This window comes from Meriones unguiculatus, chromosome 5 (assembly GCF_030254825.1).
Source record: "Meriones unguiculatus strain TT.TT164.6M chromosome 5, Bangor_MerUng_6.1, whole genome shotgun sequence".
NCBI classification, from domain to species: Eukaryota; Metazoa; Chordata; class Mammalia; order Rodentia; family Muridae; genus Meriones; species Meriones unguiculatus.
This window is the reverse complement of record NC_083353.1, coordinates 132,798,843-132,815,996: the sequence shown is the minus strand read 5'-3', so window position 1 is coordinate 132,815,996 and position 17,154 is coordinate 132,798,843. Positions and strand designations below refer to the sequence as shown.

At 53.8% G+C, this 17,154-nt stretch overlaps 1 protein-coding gene across 2 annotated transcripts in view; it reads right to left on the bottom strand.

The window, feature by feature from the left end:
* Positions 1 to 17,154, bottom strand: part of Far2 (fatty acyl-CoA reductase 2) — a 68,712-nt gene that overhangs the window by 45,481 nt on the left and 6,077 nt on the right. The window contains exon 1 of one of the 2 annotated variants that reach the window (XM_060384529.1): positions 5,693 to 5,714. The exons of the other annotated variant lie outside the window; for it this stretch is intronic. The gene's annotated coding sequence lies outside the window, so the exon portion shown is untranslated. Of the gene's footprint in view, positions 1 to 5,692; positions 5,715 to 17,154 lie in introns of those variants that run through there. 2 annotated transcript variants of the gene reach the window in all.

Below are 17,154 nucleotides of genomic sequence, written 5' to 3'. Positions count from 1 at the left end.
CTCACACTTTGCTCCTTTACGTGATATGAGGCTGCAGTTTGGGGCTGTGATGGATTTCCAGCCAGAAGACGGGTCCACAGGACACTCTATCATTACTACAGCCAGTCACACACAGGTAGGGCAAAAGGCCTAGCCTGTCGCCGGCGCGCTTACCCACACACAGCTCTCTCCACATCCACCACGGTCGGTCAGAAGGTTAACGCTGGCCCAGGGTCTGGAAGAGACGGCTCAGCAGCTAAGAATGCGTGGAGACCCCAGAACCCACGCGGTGGCCCCAGGTCTGGGGGATCGTATAACCTCCAGGCATGCCAGGCACCTGTGCGGTACACACGCATGCACACATGCAGGCAAAATGGTCATCACAAAACAAGCTGACCTAAAGAAAAGGAAGGGAAAGTGCAGACCACAGGGTAAAGCACACAGCAAGGGCAAGACGCCGGAGCTTCCCATCCCCAGGACCCTGTCCTCCGGAAAGGTGCTCAGGTGGCCATAGCTTGCCAAGGCCTTTGTGGCGCCCTTCCTGTCATCAGGGGAATGACACAGGCAGCTGAGGGGGTTGCACCTGAGCAGGAGTCCACCTTATTTGTGTTAAGCTGAGGTCCCACTGAGGCTGCCGTGGGAAGGAGGAGTGGTGGGAGGCATGAAATCTGGGGCGTTCCAGCCGTGAGTTGGTTCCTGGCAGCACAGGGCCAGGCTGTTTCCCAAACCCTTTGGCCAGGCCGACTAGGGCCTGGGGCAGTCAGATAAAGCGAACTCTGCCTTTCTTGTTCTCCTTGACACCAGAGCTGTGCCATGACTCAACATTTCTTACAGCCAGGAGGAGTCTCCGGGTCCTTTAACGCTAACTAGGTATTTCCCACCCAGCTGTCCGGGCCTCAGGGCGTCTGAGACCTTAGGCCCTGAGGTCCTTCCAGCCCTTCAGGCAGCTTCTCGGTATCAGGACTCACGGTCTGGCCACGAGCGTGTTTCTGTGGAGTGTAGTGGCTCATGAAGCCTTTGCTCCTCTCCCAAGCGCCTTGTTCACACCCAATGGAGACATACTGTCCTGCCCACAGCAGGGAGCCTTCAAAACAGGGATGTGAGCTTCGCACACCCCTTCACCCGTGTTTCCCTGGTGCGATCACTGTAGTCACTGTGCAAGGCTGCTTGTGCCCCTGAGCTGGGGGGAGGAGCCGGTGCTTGCACAGCATGCCTAGAACGGGAGCCAACTAGACCCAGGCTGTGCCAAGAGCAGAGCACACACTTCACTCCAGGGTCAGGCTACCCTCAGCTCTGAAGACTCCGTACAGCTCAGGGCTAGGGGCAACCAGCGAGCTTCGTTATCCACATGCAGGGCCAGACAGCACCAGGCAGTGAAATAACTGGGGATGGAGAGTGTGTGTGGGGGCTAATGAACCCATTCCACCTAGATCGAACGATGTGACCACTGTGTGCAACCACTGCAGCAGATAGCAGACCTGAACAGCAGGCTCGCTCGGGCCTGGCCTCCTCCTCAGCCCGGGCCTGCCGCCCTCCACCAGCCCGGGCCTGGCCTCCTCCTCAGCCCGGGCCTGCCGCCCTCCACCAGCCCGGGCCTGGCCTCCTCCTCAGCCCGGGCCTGGCCTCCTCCTCAGCCCGGGCCTGGCCTCCTCCTCAGCCCGGGCCTGCCTCCCTCCACCAGCCCGGGCCTGGCCTCCTCCTCAGCCCGGGCCTGCCGCCCTCCACCAGCCCGGGCCTGGCCTCCTCCTCAGCTCTGGCCTGGCCTGCCGCCCTCCACCAGCCCGGATCACACTGCTGGCAATCCTGCTGCCTCAGCCTCAGGTGTGCTTTGCCACTCTACTTTTCAAAACTCTCTCCCCAGCTGGAGATGGCTACGAGGTTAAGATCACCTGCTGCTCTTTCCGGAGACCTATCACCTAGCCGGGAACTCACAGCCATCTGTGACTTCAGGGTCAGAGTGTCTGAGACCTCTTTTGACCTTTTTTGGTTCTGCACACACATGGTGCACATACACACATGCAAGAAAAACACACACATAAAATAAAAAATAAATAACATTTAAGCCTCTTGTGTTTCATTCTGCACACCTCGGCAGGTGAGTGTCCCAGCCCGGGCACCTTCATGGCACCGTTGATGTCCAAGTGACTCCTCTTTTTCCATCTGTTCTGTGTTGATTCTTCCATAAAATGTGCAAAGATTTTTATTTCTTTTCTGAGATTTTTGTCAGTGGCCTCATTGTACTATCAGCCCCGAGTGTGTGGGGCCGTGTCCTCACAGAGAGGCAGGGATGAGAGACCCGTGCCGACCCAGAGCTGTGTCCTCCTGGGAGCCATTTCCTCAAGGAACTGTGTATCCTCACAGGGCTGTGTCCTTCAGGAGACTGTGTCCTTCAGGGATGTGTCCTTCAGGAGACTGTGTCCTTCAGGGCTGTGTCCTTCAGAAGACTGTGTTCTTCAGGAGACTGTGTCCTTCAGAAGACTGTGTCCTTCAGGGCTGTGTCCTTCAGAAGACTGTGTCCTTCAGGAGACTGTGTCCTTCCGGAGACTGTGTCCTTCAGGGCTGTGTCCTTCAGAAGACTGTGTCCTTCAGGGCCATGTCCTTCAGAAGACTGTGTCCTTCAGGGCTGTGTCCTTCAGAAGACTGTGTCCTTCAGGAGACTGTGTCCTTCTGGAGACTGTGTCCTTCAGGGCTGTGTCCTTCAGAAGACTGTGTCCTTCAGGGCTGTGTCCTTCAGGAGACTGTGTCCTTCAGAAGACTGTGTCCTTCAGGGCTGTGTCCTTCAGAAGACTGTGTTCTTCAGGAGACTGTGTCCTTCAGAAGACTGTGTCCTTCAGGGCCGTGTCCTTCAGGGCTGTGTCCTTCCGGAGACTGTGTCCTTCAGAAGACTGTGTCATTCAGGGGACTGTGTCCTTCCGGAGACTGTGTCATTCAGGGCCATGTCCTTCAGGAGACTGAGTCCTTCAGGGCTGTGTCCTTCAGGAGACTGTGTCATTCAGGGCTGTGTCCTTCAGGGCTGTGTCCTTCAGGAGACTGTGTCCTTCAGAAGACTGTGTCCTTCAGGAGACTGTGTCCTTCCAGGGCCGTGTCCTTCAGGGCTGTGTCCTTCAGTAGACTGTGTCCTTCAGGAGACTGTGTCCTTCAGGGCTGTGTCCTTCAGAAGACTGTGTCCTTCAGGCCCTTATGTGCATCATATTCTCTGGTGTCAGGCTTTATCCACACGTGGGAAGAGAACAGTGAAAAGCTAGTCTTCAGCGTCTCTCGGGGGGAACAAACTCGTGGATTTTGGTTTTTGGGTTTTAACTTTTACTTCATGTGCATTTTCCCCCCCCACATTCATTGTGCCACAGGGGTTAGGAAAAGGTCTCAGATCTCCTAGAAGCACTGACAGTGAGCCACCATGTGGGGACTGGGCCCAAAGCTCTGTCCTCCACAGGAGCAGCCACACTGTCAGCTGAGCTTCTGTCCAGGCCTTCACAACTGTGTCCACAGAGGCCAGCTTCTCGTGTGCTGTCATGCCCCTCAGCTTGCGCCACTTCCCCAGGACCTTATCTTTGGGAAGGAGGTCCCTGCTAGCTGCCCTCCGAACCTCGGTAACTGCTCACGCAGGGTCTGTTTGTGGGACCTGAGGCAGGATGCCACCTTACCTCTCACCCTGAGCTCAGGACTGTCTGCAGTGTGTGAAATGCCGGAGGTTACCACACCCACACAGGTGTGCCCTTTGTTCCCGTGCCGGGGCTCAGGTTTTCATGCGCGTGAAGCAACCGGGTGAGGATGACATGTCTCTGCTGCCCTCGGAGGAGAGTCGCCCAGTACTCACGGTGACTCTAGACCCTTCTCACCAACGAGGATTCACCAGGGGTCACTGATACCCAGTCCTCTCTGCGAACCACAGACGGTGCCTGCAGCCTCTCCTGGTCGTTTTTCTTTGGGAATGAGACCTGCACTGTGAACTGAGAGCTGCTTTGTTTTTTTGGGGAGTGTGGATTTAAAGTAATGATTTCCAACTTGCAGTGTTCCATAGTGTGCCTGGTGGTGCAAGCCCGTACTCCCAGCTTCTCAGAGGTCTGGGGCAGGCGGGTCTCGAATTCAAAGCCAGTCTGGGCTGCAGAGAGAGCTGAGACCATGTAACTTGATGACGTGTGACTCAGAAGTGGAGAGAGGCGTGAGTTCTGAACCATCTCTTACCGTTTAGGACACTGGGCTTCTGCACATCACATCCGGAGCTGATCACACTCCTCAAGGTCACCAGTTCTGGAGGGAGGCGTGGGCTCTGAACCATCTCTTACCGTTTAGGACACTGGGCTTCTGCACATCACATCGGAGCTGATCACACTCCTCAAGGTCACCAGTTCTGGAGGGAGGCGTGGGCTCTGAACCATCTCTTACCGTTTAGGACACTGGGCTTCTGCACATCACATCGGAGCTGATCACACTCCTCAAGGTCACCAGGACAGCTGTCTACTGTGCGCCCCTGCTTGTGTAACCTGCTTTTAAGAGCTGTGCACCGACCAGCTGGCCTGCCTCTGCTTTCCTCCGCAGTGGGCTCCTACAGCCTGAACAAACACACAGCAGCTCCTAGCTCTTTCCTCTCCACACCCCTGGCCACACTTGTGCTTGTGCATCCTGTGGTGAAAGTAGCAAATATAGAGGGTGGGACAGCTCCCTAAATCTACCGCAGAGCTCAAGCATGCGCGGACACTGTTGATCAACAGCGGCGTTCCTCTCCCGGGTTGCTGCGGCTGTGGGCGCTCTCTGAAGAGAATGCAGTCTCTTCCACGCGACGCTGTTCCAGACACACTGTGCACTGATGGCCGCACAGCTTATGAACAGACACAGGGACAGACACAGGGTCAGACACAGGGACAGACACACGGTCAGAAGGCAGACTCATGAAGACACAGGAGATGGAAGATGCAGACAGCCTGAGCTGGAGAATTCACATCTGGATTTGCTCTGGGGGAGGTGCATTTCCGTAATGCACACCAATGCGTCACTGGTGACTTGGAATTAATCACTAGTGCACATGATCCACACATGTGGGTGAGCCTTGGGTCCAATATCAGGACAGGGGAGAAGAAAGAACAGTCAGAAACCACAAACAAGAGCTTTACGACAAAACTCAAGCAAAACCAATCATGTGTGGCGTCTCCTTCTCTGGGGACGTCAGGTGTGAGTGTCAGGGCCCCTCCGAAGTCACCTTCTCTCTGAAATGGGCAGCCTCTTACAGGCCTCCTGCTGCTCCCCAGCACCTCCTGTGGAAAGCCCAGAGGCCTTCTGATGACGTGACAGCAGGGACAGTGTAGGCAGGCCGCACGGAGGTGCACTCCCACCCCAGTCCTGAATTAGGCCCTTTAGCATCCTAAGGCTGCACCTACGCCCTCTTCCGTGCCAGGCACGCGCCATTCCGCCATCGCCGTGCTGGACCATCTGCTCTCCTGGGGCCCAACCTCGGTGCGCGCTATCCGCGGCCTGTAACCAGGCAGCTACGGTCCTGACACACTCCACAAGGTCACTCACCCTGGACTGCTCCTGCACCCTCAGCACCCACAATTCACTCCTCCTGAGCACCGTCCACAGCCTCGACCATCCATCCGCCCCCGCCCCCGGCCTCTCGCTTATCCCCAGGCTCAGCCCCGCTTCCCCACAGCTGCTGGCTGGAGGTTTGAAGTGACTCGGGCCCGCCCTGGCCTCCGGATGAAGCTTCCCCCCTCACCTTGAGGAAGGCACGTGGGACAGACCGTTCCCACGGTGCTGTGAAGCGCGGCCGTCACTCCGGCTGCTGCCCGCTATGGCCCACAGCAGGCGTGCACTCTGGCCACACACGTCACCTTTGCCTTTCTTACCAGGTCCGGCTGCGCTGAGACTAGGTCATCGGCCCCCACGGGACAGTCTGCCAGGGATATGACAGCAGTTTCCAAACCTTCCCTGAGACTCTCCATGCCCCGGAGCAGGCGCTCACATTATCTCCCCGCCTCTGCCGCCCACATGGCGCTTTGAATACATGCTCGACAGGAGGATGGGAAAACGAATGCTGACCAAATAAATGCCTCTGAGGGCTGGTCACCCAGAGGAGGAGGGACAGGAAGGGAAATGGAGGCCGAGACATAAACGATCTTCAGATCTAAAAGCTGCGCTACTGTTTGTGTCCTGGCAGGTAGGACCAGAGTCCTGCCATCGCCCACAGAGGGAATGAGCTTCAAAGCACCAGAGTTCTAAAGCCTCTGTCCTCCGTGACGACGATGGGAGGAAAGGGCTAGGATGTTTGAGAGAGTGTGAGGTGAGCGGGAGGGCCATCGACGAAGCGAGATGTGAGGGGCGGGGTGGCTCTCTCAGAAAGGCAGCAGTTTAAAGCTGGACAATTGTTGGCTTCAGATGAGGGAGGGGCCTACAACCGGGACATACAATGAATCAGTCTTTTGACATTTTCAGGTTGTCCTTGGCCATGGGTAACTGACAGCACTGTGAAGGTGTCAACAGATGCCCAGATGGAACGTTAAACGCTACGGAAGCTGCGCCCATCCTGTGATAGGCCGGCTGATACGCCATCCTGGCACCTGTGTGGGCAAATGCAGAAGTGAACCTGAGGCTCACACACATGCTTGTTCTGTGCACAGGTCTTTGCTCTGCCTTGGCTTCAGGTGTTGGGCCGTGTTCCTCGCTTCGCTGTCATGGTTGGCTCACGTCTTAAGGCGGCACCCAGAGTTTGGGAGGAAGCCAAACCTCATTAGGTTGGGGTCAGAGTCAAATCAGAAGTTTGATTTGCTTTTATAATCTCAAACAAACACAGATACTTTAAAACATTAAGTTCTGTTTTGGCTTGTTTTGTTTTAATTTTTGAGACAGGCTCATGTGTAGCCTAGAAAGTTTTGGCTAGACTATATGGCCAGAGAGACCTTCGGGTCTACCAGCCTGTCCCCCTGTGGTGGAGTCAGGGGCCTGTGCCGCCTGGCTTAGCAGTGATGTGGCTGCTGAGGCTCTGGACTCAGGTCCTGAGGCTTGCACAAGAAACGCGTCACCCGGGGAATGATCTCACCACCCTGACACTAGCTTGTAAAAATTTCCAAAGCTATAATTTGCTTCCCTTGAATTCTCTTCCACAGTGCAGGGTGCTTAAAGAGTTGCTTAACGAATACTTAGGCCAAGTGCTTCACCCTTCTAAATCTCGGGTTATTGACCACATGAGATTAATGACCATATGCTAAGGTTGATGTAGGATTATCTGCTTTTGCTGGCCTGTGAGGGTCAATTTCTCAAAGGCTGCTCTTCAGTTTCTTTGTGTGTCCAATTCTTGGGAGCATGGTTCAGAGTCACTTTCAACCTTGTCCTAGAAAAACAGCCACACATCTGACATTTCAGGTTAGGAAATCATGGACCATTTGAGTAACAAAATTCAGGGCCCATGAAAGAAAACTAAGCAGACACGGCCAGCAGCAGGAAACGGCTTCTGTAAGGAGCAAGCCTGTGACAGAGCCCTTACTCCTTGGGACAGGTTTTGCTTCAGTAGCTTAGTGAACAGTCCAGGAGGATGGAAAACTTTCCTTTCTGTGAGCTTTCTCCCCACCGAGGACATCCTTCAGTCTGCAATAGACCCAGGGTCTTAAATACGCCAACAGCCTCTCACATTCCCTCCTGGAATGCGCCCTAAGTCAAGTCAGACATTGGGTTGTTATTCCCACAAGCTTTGTATCGCATTGCTCTAGCATATTTTGCAGGCAGGACAGACTGGAGAGCAAAGGTTCTGTGGCTGAGCTGGTGTTTGTGTGTCTCCTTCAAAAGCCTTCAGAGTACCTTCTCACAACAAAGACACTAGGATGTGGTGGGGAAGGTGTGTAGGCCCCAGCTTCCCTTCTCAGTTCAGTGAGTTGTGGAGGTGTTCCCCTCAGCAATGCGGCTCTGCTCTCACCTTGCACAGAGCAACCTATTGTCTTGGTAACAGACTGGGTTGTTTGGGAATTTCCTCTTTAGAAAAAAGTGTTTCAAGTGTCTTCCAAACCTTCCCTGCTTCTCTTTGAGTAGGCTCTTGTGTTCATGTCTCTGTACTTGGATGAGTCAGCCACTGTGTGGTGGTTGAATAGGAACAGCCCTCGTGAGCTCACAGGTGTGAATGCTTGGTCAGAGGGGCATGTCTTTCTCATCCAAGGAACAATCCACCAGGAGGACAGCACATCCTGAACATCTGTGCACCAAACAAAAGGGCCCCTGCTTTTGTCAAAGAAACATTATTGAGACTTAAATCACACATCAATCCCAACACCATGAGAGTGGGACTTCAACACCCCACTCTCACCAAGGGACAGATCATTGACAGAAATAGTGAAATAATGACACTTACAGAGGTCATGAATCAAATGGGCCTAACAAATGTCTACAGAACTTTTCACCCAAACTCAAGAGTACGCCTTCTTTTCAGCACCTCAAGGAACCTTCTCCAAAATGGACCATGTAGTTGGTCACAAAGCAAGCCTCAGCAGACACAAGAAGATTGAAATAATCCCTTGTATCCTTTCTGATCACCATGGACTAAAACTAGACCTCAACAATAACAGAAATAGGAAAAAGCCTACACACACATGGAAACTGAACAACTCTCTCCTCAGTGATACATGGGTCAGGGAAGAAATGAAGAAAGGACTTAGAGACTTCCTAGAATTCAATGAAAATGAAGGCACAAGTTACCCAAACTTATGGGGCACAATGAAAGCAGGGCTAAGAGGAAAGTTCACAGCACTAATCGCCTCCAGAAAGAGGCATCTTATACAAGCAGCTTAACGGCATACCTGAAAGCTCGAGGAAGAAAAAAAAAAAAAAAAAAGCAGATGCACCCAAGAGGAGTAGACGGCTGGAAATAATCAGACTCAGGGCTGAAATCACTAAATTAGAAATAAAGAAAACAACTCAAAGAGCCAAGGAAGCCAGGAACTGGTTCTTTGAGAGCTTTTAAGTTCTCGAGCCAGGGAGGCCCAGGGCCACTCTCCTTTACCCGATCCAGACACAGAGCTCTTGGCTGCTTTCCAGCTTCGTGTCCACCTATGCTGCCATGCTCCCGACCTGGTGATGACGGCCTTCCCGACCTCCTGATGACAGGTTTCCCGACCTCGTGATGATGGACTTCCCATGATGATGATGACAGACTGACCCTCTGAGCCTCAAGCCTGCTGCAGGAAAACGCTTTTGCGCACCCATGGTCACAGTATCTCTTTGCAGCAACAGACAACACAGCCAGGCAAAGCTCTCTATTCGTCGTGCACCCGCAGATTTGTTCAGATATTTTCTGTTTTCCATCCCCTCTACTTTCCGAATGCACACATGGTCCTTTTAAACGCTAGCAGCCCCCTGGTGCGGGGACTACGCAGGTGGGCCTCTGTGGAATCAGGGCTGGCACGGAGGCCAGTGCACCTCAGGTCTGTGCGTACCTCAGGTCTGCACGTACCTCAGGTCTGCGCGCACGGAGGCCAGTGCACACCTCAAGTCTGTGCACATGGAGGCCAATGCACACCTCAAGTCTGTGCGTATCTCAAGTCTGTGCACACGGAGGCCAGTGCACCTCAGGTCTGTGCGTACCTCAGGTCTGCACGTACCTCAGGTCTGCGCGCACGGAGGCCAGTGCACACCTCAAGTCTGTGCACACGGAGGCCAGTGCACACCTCAAGTCTGTGCACACGGAGGCCAGTGCACACCTCAAGTCTGTGCACACCTCAAGTCTGTGTGCACGGAGGCCAGTGCACCTCAAGTCTGCACACGGTTGCCCTGGCCTCAGCCTATCAGCAGCCATGGCGGCCGTGTTGGGGACGGACACAGATGTCACGGATCCAGAGTAAACACAATTCTGCACTAAAGAGAAAAGAGTGCAAGCTAGGAAGGGACTTGGAGGAAAGATACTGGAGCGTGAAAAAGAAAGAGCAGCCGGTAGACCAAACTTTGTGTGTCCGGATAGTGACACACCCAAGGGGAAGATCAGAGTCCCCCACCTCTGCCCTTAAGCTCCAGAACTTCAAGCACTCGCTGCCACACCCGGCTGTATGTGTGCTGGGCCACGGGCAGCCCTCTGCCTGGTGCAGCCACGGGCAGCCCTCTGCCTGGTACAGCACTTTATCAACCGACCCGTTTACCCGGCCTGGACATAGGAACTTTCTTCCTTTTCGCTCAGTTTTGCCGGGATCCTAACTGCTCTGAACTCATCGTAAAATCAGCATGTGGCCAGGCTGGCTTTGTGGCTGCGCTACAAGTATGGTCAGAGCTTGCGTGGTTAGAGGTGTGAAAACGTAAACTTCTTCCTAGAATGTGCATAGAAGAGAAGATAGGATTAGCCACAATTTGAAGGTGGATCTCTCTTAAACACTCACAAATAGCATGTGTGCCCTATTGCTCACAGTTCCGGGGGCTCAGGTGCTCATGAGCAGAGTATAGATGAGTGTGTGTGTGCTTTGAAGCAGTGGCTTCGGCCTGTTCTTACAGGTGAAAAGAAAGCTCCTCGGGTATATACAACCAGGGCATATAACATACAACATACAACATATGTTCAGGGTGCAAAAGCAGCGCCGGGAAGGAGCCAGTGTTTGTCCTGACACTTTCTTGCTTCCGTTTCCTCCTTCACTTTCATGTTGACACAACAGCTGACACCACCAACCACCATAGAGACCAGAGACCATAACCGTAAAGACCAGAAAACACAAACTTAGAGACCAGAGAACACAATCATAGATACCAGAGAACACGACCTTAGAAACCAAGGAACACACCGTAGAGACCAGAGAACACAACCATAGAGACTGGGAGGACACGACCTTAGCAACCAGAGAACACAACCTTACAGACCAGAGAACATGACCTCAGAGAGTGACCAGGGAGAAGACAACCATAGAGATCAGAGAACACGACCTTAGTGACCAGAGAACACAATCTTAGACACTAGAGAGAGCACGACCTCAGAGACCAGAAAACACAACCTTAAAGACCAGAGAACATGACCTTAGAGAACGACCAAGGAGAATGTAACTCTAGATATCAGAGAGCACAACCTCAGATACCAGAGAACACTACCACAGTGACCAGAGCACATGACCTTAGAGACCTGAGATCACTACCATAGAGAACGGGGAACACATCCTCAGATACCAGAGAACACGACCATAGAGGCCAGAGAACACGACCTTAGAGGCCAGAGAACACAACCTTAGAGAACGGGGAACACATCCTCAGATACCAGAGAACACAACCATAGAGGCCAGAGAACACGACCATAGAGGCCAGAGAACACAACCATAGAGGCCAGAGAACACGACCTTAGAGGCCACAGAACACGACCTTAGAGGCCAGAGAACACGACCTTAGAGAACAGAGAACACAACCTTAGAGGCCAGAGAACACGACCTTAGAGAACAGAGAACACGACCTTAGAGAACAGAGAACACAACCATAGAGAACAGAGAACAGGACCTTAGAGAACAGAGAACACGACCTTAGAGAACGGGGAACACATCCTCAGATACCAGAGAACACAACCATGGAGGCCAGAGAACACGACCTTAGAGGCCAGAGAACACAACCATAGAGGCCAGAGAACACGACCTTAGAGGCCAGAGAACACGACCTTAGAGGCCAGAGAACACAACCTTAGAGAACAGAGAACACAACCTCAGATACCAGAGAACACAACCATAGAGGCCAGAGAACACGACCTTAGAGGCCAGAGAACAAGAACTTAGAGGCCAGAGAACACGACCTTAGATACCAGAGAACACAACCATAGAGGCCAGAGAACACGACCTTAGAGGCCAGAGAACACAACCATAGAGGCCAGAGAACACGACCTTAGAGGCCAGAGAACAAGAACTTAGAGGCCAGAGAATGCGAACATAGAAAACAGAACCTTAGAGTTGTCAGAACTCAACCTTAGAGACCCGAGAACAAGCCTTTAGAGAAAACACGACCATTGAGACCATTGAACATGATCTTAGAGAAAGGAGAACACGACCTTAGTGACGATTGAATGAGACATTAAACAGAGAGAACACGACCTTAGAGACTAGAGAACATGACCTTAGACACCACAGAACACAACTTAAGAGGTCAGAGAACACGACCTTAGTGACCAGAGAACACGACCTTAGAGATCAGAGAACACAACCTTAGTGATGAGTGACAAGACATTAGAAACAAGAGAACATGACCTTAGAGATGAGAGATCACTACCTTAGAGACCAGAGAATCTAAAATTAGAGACCAGAGAACACGACCTTAGAGACCAGAGAACACAACTTAAGAGGTCAGAGAACAGGACCTTAGAGAATAGGGAAAACAGCCTTAGAGACCAGAAACACGACCTAGTTACCAGAAAACACCACCTCAGAGACCTGAGAACACGACCTAAGACACCAGAGAGAACACGAGCTTAGAGATCACAGAACACAACCTTAGAGACCTGAGAACATGACCTTAGAGCCCACAGAATACAATCATAGGGACTGGAGAACATGATCTAAGAGACCAGAGAACATGACCTAGAGACCAGAGAGCAGGACCATAGAGACCAGAGAATATGACCTTATAGAAAAACCAGGATAAACACAATTATGGACATCAGAGAAAACAACTATAAAGACCAGAAAACATGACCTTAGAGTCCAGAGAATACAACCTCAGAGCAGAGAGAATATGACCTCAGAGCTCAACCAGGGAGAACACGACCTTATACCAGAGAACACGACCTTATACCAGAGAACACAACTTTATACCAGAGAACACAACCTTGCTCTCTGAAGTTCCCAATTCCAGCTGTGTGCAGCGGAACAGTGAGAGCGCGTTTCCAGAGTGTGTGCCTTTACACACATGAATAGGCAGGAAGGAAAGGGCAGAGGAAGGAGCTGAGATTCTGCTGAAGCTCAGAGAGAGTGACATTGTGGGAGAGTGTGCAGTGGAGACGGGGGGGCTGGGGAGACGGGAGAAGTGGGGGAGATGGGGGTTGGGGAGAGGTGGGTTCACTCACTGCCTTGTACAAGGACCTGGGTTTTATTTCCAGAACACAGAGGAAGAATCTGAGCAGGTGGTACACGCCCGCAATTTCTGTGCTGGCAAAGCGGAGCCAGACATTTCCTTGGGGCTGGCTGGCTGGAGCCCAGCCACACACACCAGTACATATGAGCATGCATACACACACACACACACACACACACACACCATCACATTAGAACATGCATGCACACACACAACCTTTAGGAAGCACGGAAATGTCAGTCTTGGACAGGAGGAGGTGGTTTCATTCTCTTGAATGAGAAGGAGAAGGAGCGGCTACAAGGTGGAGTTGCCCTCTGCCTTGTGCAGAGCACAGGGAATCTTCTGAAAGAAGGGGGAGATAGTAAGACCTGAAGAGAACAGGAGCTCCACAAAGAGAGCAACAGAACCAAGAAATCTGGGCCCAGGGGTCTTTCCTGAGACTGATATTCCAACCAAGGACCATGCATGGAGATAACCTAGAACCCTTGCACAGATGTAGCCCATGGCAGCTCAGTGTCCAAGTGTGTTTCCTAGTAAGGGGAACAGGGACTGTCTCTGACATGAACTCAGTGGCCTGCTCTTTGATCACCTCCCCCTGAGTGGGGAGCAGCCTGACCAGGCCACAGAGGAAGACAGTGCAGCCAGTCCTGATGAGACCTGATAGGCTAGGGTCAGAGGGAAGGGGAGGAGGACCTCCCCTATCAGTGGACTGGGGGAGGGACATGGGAGGAGAAGAGGGAGAGAGATGGTGGGATTGGGAGGTAAAGAGGGAGAGGGCTACAACCGGGGATACAAAGTGAATAAACCGTAATTAATCATCATCATCATCATCAATTTACAAAGGTGGGAGCAGAGTGAGTGTGCTGCTGAGCAGAACCTCGGATCACAGCTCCTGTGCAGTGTGGCAAAGTCGTGCAGTGCATCACCGCAAAGCTGTGGGTGAAGCATGGAGCTTGGAGACAGGCGAGTGTGTAACAGTGTTTCAAATGAGACGAGTAACACCAGGAGCCCTCGGAGAAGCAGACACAGGTCGCCTGCCCTGTCCCAAGCCCCCGTGAATATGCTTGTGTTTTTGTCGTGAACACCAGTGTTTCTGTGACGCTGCAGCAGAGGGCACAGCTGGTGGAAGGGTCCAGGGGCTGCAGGCGGCCTTGGCACATTGCACGCCGTTCTGCAGAGGCTCAGGGGGCCCTGTGCGACTCCAGCTCCAGGGGCTCCGAGGATGCCTGCACTTGCGTGTTGGTGTAAACTCATTCAGGCACAAGCAAATTAACAGATGGTTTTTAAAAGGTCAACATTTGGAGATAAAGGTGGGACAGAGCAGGGTAGCGCTAGGGAAAGGTCACAGATGTGGCTACATGGAGGTCGACAGAAAGCCATGCCTGAGCAAGGCGTGCTTGCCAGGGTTTGGCTGTTTTCTGGGGAGTGAGAGGAAAGGCGGCATCAGGGACGGGGGGGCGGGGAGAAGCACCCGAGAGCAGCGTCCCCCACAAGTGTTAGCTCAGGTGACAGGCGCAGACGTGCTGCCGTGAGTGCAGGCCTCATGGGGGCGTTCTGGAGCCCTGTGTGCTCAGAACAGACGTGGACAGGCATGCACGGCTGCCACTCAGGGTTCTGGGCCCGTCGTGTGGAACGTGCTGTCACGTGTGCTCTCTGCAGTGGGAGCGCAGCTAAAAGGGAGGTGCCCAGGAGTGGGCTGAGGCACAGCAAAGCGAACTCACTCCCTTCGGGTGAGCAAGCAGAAGCCCGTGTCAGTGACACGGCCAGAGAGGACGACTCCCAAGGAGTGAGGTAACAGTAAGAATGGGAGGGACTCGAAAGCATAGGGTTGTGTAAAATTGTGGCTGTTGTCTGTGTATAGAACACACACACGCACACACACACACGCACACAGCCTTCACCTACCCTCAGTCACACTTCCTACTCACACCAGCAACTCGTGCATTAACAAACTGTGGTGCATTTCTTGCACACATCTTGTTTTCTGAGCACCGGGGTGAGCTTAGCCAGCGCCATAAGCAGCCCCGCTCCTGCCTTTGTGTGACCTGAGCCACCGGAGGGCCAGGCCAGAACCACCGTGGGGGTGAAACCACAGTGAGACCGTGGAGAGTCGGCAACTAACTCGTGCAGCTTCAAGAATGAAGCTGACAGAAAGTTGGCAAGGCTGGTGAGCTCACTGCAGTGATCGTTTGTCTGTCACAAGCCAGCAGAGAGCAGAAAGGAGCCGGACTGCACTTCTGGCTCTGCCATGTGTCCGCAGAGCAGCAGCTGGGGACAGTTCTGCAAGAAGATGCGGAGTCCTCCTTCCACCTCGGGGAGCATGCTTTAGATCTTCTCTGTACTTCCTTCCGGCTGTTAGGCTCAGTTCGTGCCCGCTCGCACCCTTATCACTGTCACACTTGGGGCCACGCTAGGACACGCTGCTCCCCAGACTCCGTTCACACGACCGTCCAGTGCCTGGCCGAGCCCGGAGCCCTTTCCAGCCTCCTCAGTCTCTTTTCTCCAGCCTCTCCTCAAGACCTTTTCTCCTCCTCGGCCTCCTGGAAGGCCAGCGGGGAGTCACCCAGCGGCTTTGAGCAGCTCAGGCCAGTGTCACACCAGCAACACACAACAAAGGGTGCTGCAGCCAGCTCACGGATGCTCACGCCTGCGTGAGGAAGGGCAGAGGTGGAGGAAGAGAGGACGGAGAGGCAGCTGGCCTCAGTCCAGGGGGCTTAGTATAAATGTCCTTTGGGGGAAAAGCAAAAACCTTCCGAGAGAGGCACTGGAGACGGGAAACCGGCTGTGGCCGTCGGCAGCGAGGGCACACACAGCTGCTCCCAATGGACCAAGCTCGGCCAAGCCTGTGTGTCTAGATCACAGCCCGGGGAGGAGGGTGCAAGAGCCACACCGCCTGGCAGGGAGCCAGCACACTGACCACGCTGCGCCCCTGCCCCTGGCCATCAGACGACAGAGGAATTTCCCTAGGAATCTTGTGCTGGCTGAGGGAACGGGCTGAAGTCTGGGGCCAGCCAGAAGAGGGACTGGCCTCCCAGACACGACCTCACAAGGCTCTCCCCACCTGTCAGAGCACCAGCTCGCAGGACGGATGGTGCTGGGCCGGTGAGTGTGAGTGTGACCTCATCTGTGGAGGCCTCTTAGCTACTCCAGGTCGGGACTCGGGGACACTTCTCGACCTCTCGTTTCTCTGCCCAGCTCGGCCACACTGGCACCCCTTCTGTGCTTTTGTGGGCATACTGAAGATGGTTGGGCAAGCCCTGCTTGGCAGACCCACAGGGCCCAGGCTCTGACCCTCAATCTAGGGACAGAGTGACGTGGAGACAAGTGTGTGGAGAAGGGCCCCATCTGAAACCAGCTCCCTGCTCAGAGCCCCGTGTCTGCTCAGGCGTGGGGCGAGTGGTGGGTAGAATGGCAGCCTGGTTTCCCTGAGAACGCCCCCCGAGAAACACTGGCCCAGAAGACAGCATGGCGGCGGCTAGCCTGCGGAACACAGAGTGTGGGAACTTCGCTTCTGGTCTTACGTCCTACGCACGGTGAGTCCTTGGCCCTCCAAGTTCTTTGCCCAGCCACGCTGACTGCCTTGGAAACAGTTGGCAAGCCTCACACCAGAGACTTACATCAGTGGACGCTGAGTGGGAACAAGGAGACGCTCTCTGTCATCCCCCGGTCAGCACTCTCGGCGTGAAGAGTGTGTTAACGAGAACGGAGTCTCCTCCTCACTGAATACCAGTCTAGAAGGGTGTTCAGGGGACTCTGCGCTCGGAGCACGCACTTCGCGGTGATGGCAGGCCGGCTTCCTCTAACCCCAAGGCTGTGGCTTTACTTACCGAGGTCGCACCTTTCCCCATGGCGTGGGGTAATACCCAGCCTGGGGCCTCATACAAGCTCGGACGTGTTCTACATGGCGCCGAGCGGCATTTCCAGCCCTCATCTCATTCGTCACAGATGAGTTTGCGTGTTTGCGTATTTCACAATCTCTCTGCTGCCGGAGGGCCATGCAGCCGGCCGTGCAGCCCTGGACACGTCCGTGGAGCCCACTGGCCCCGCTGTGGCTCTCTTACCTGCCTGACTTTCCACCCCTTAATGCATGAACCAATGGAGCACGCAGTGGTGATGCGGCCTCGCCTAGTGGTGACTGGAAGGGCCCTGGCCAAGGTAAATCCACGAGGCTTTGGAAGTCTG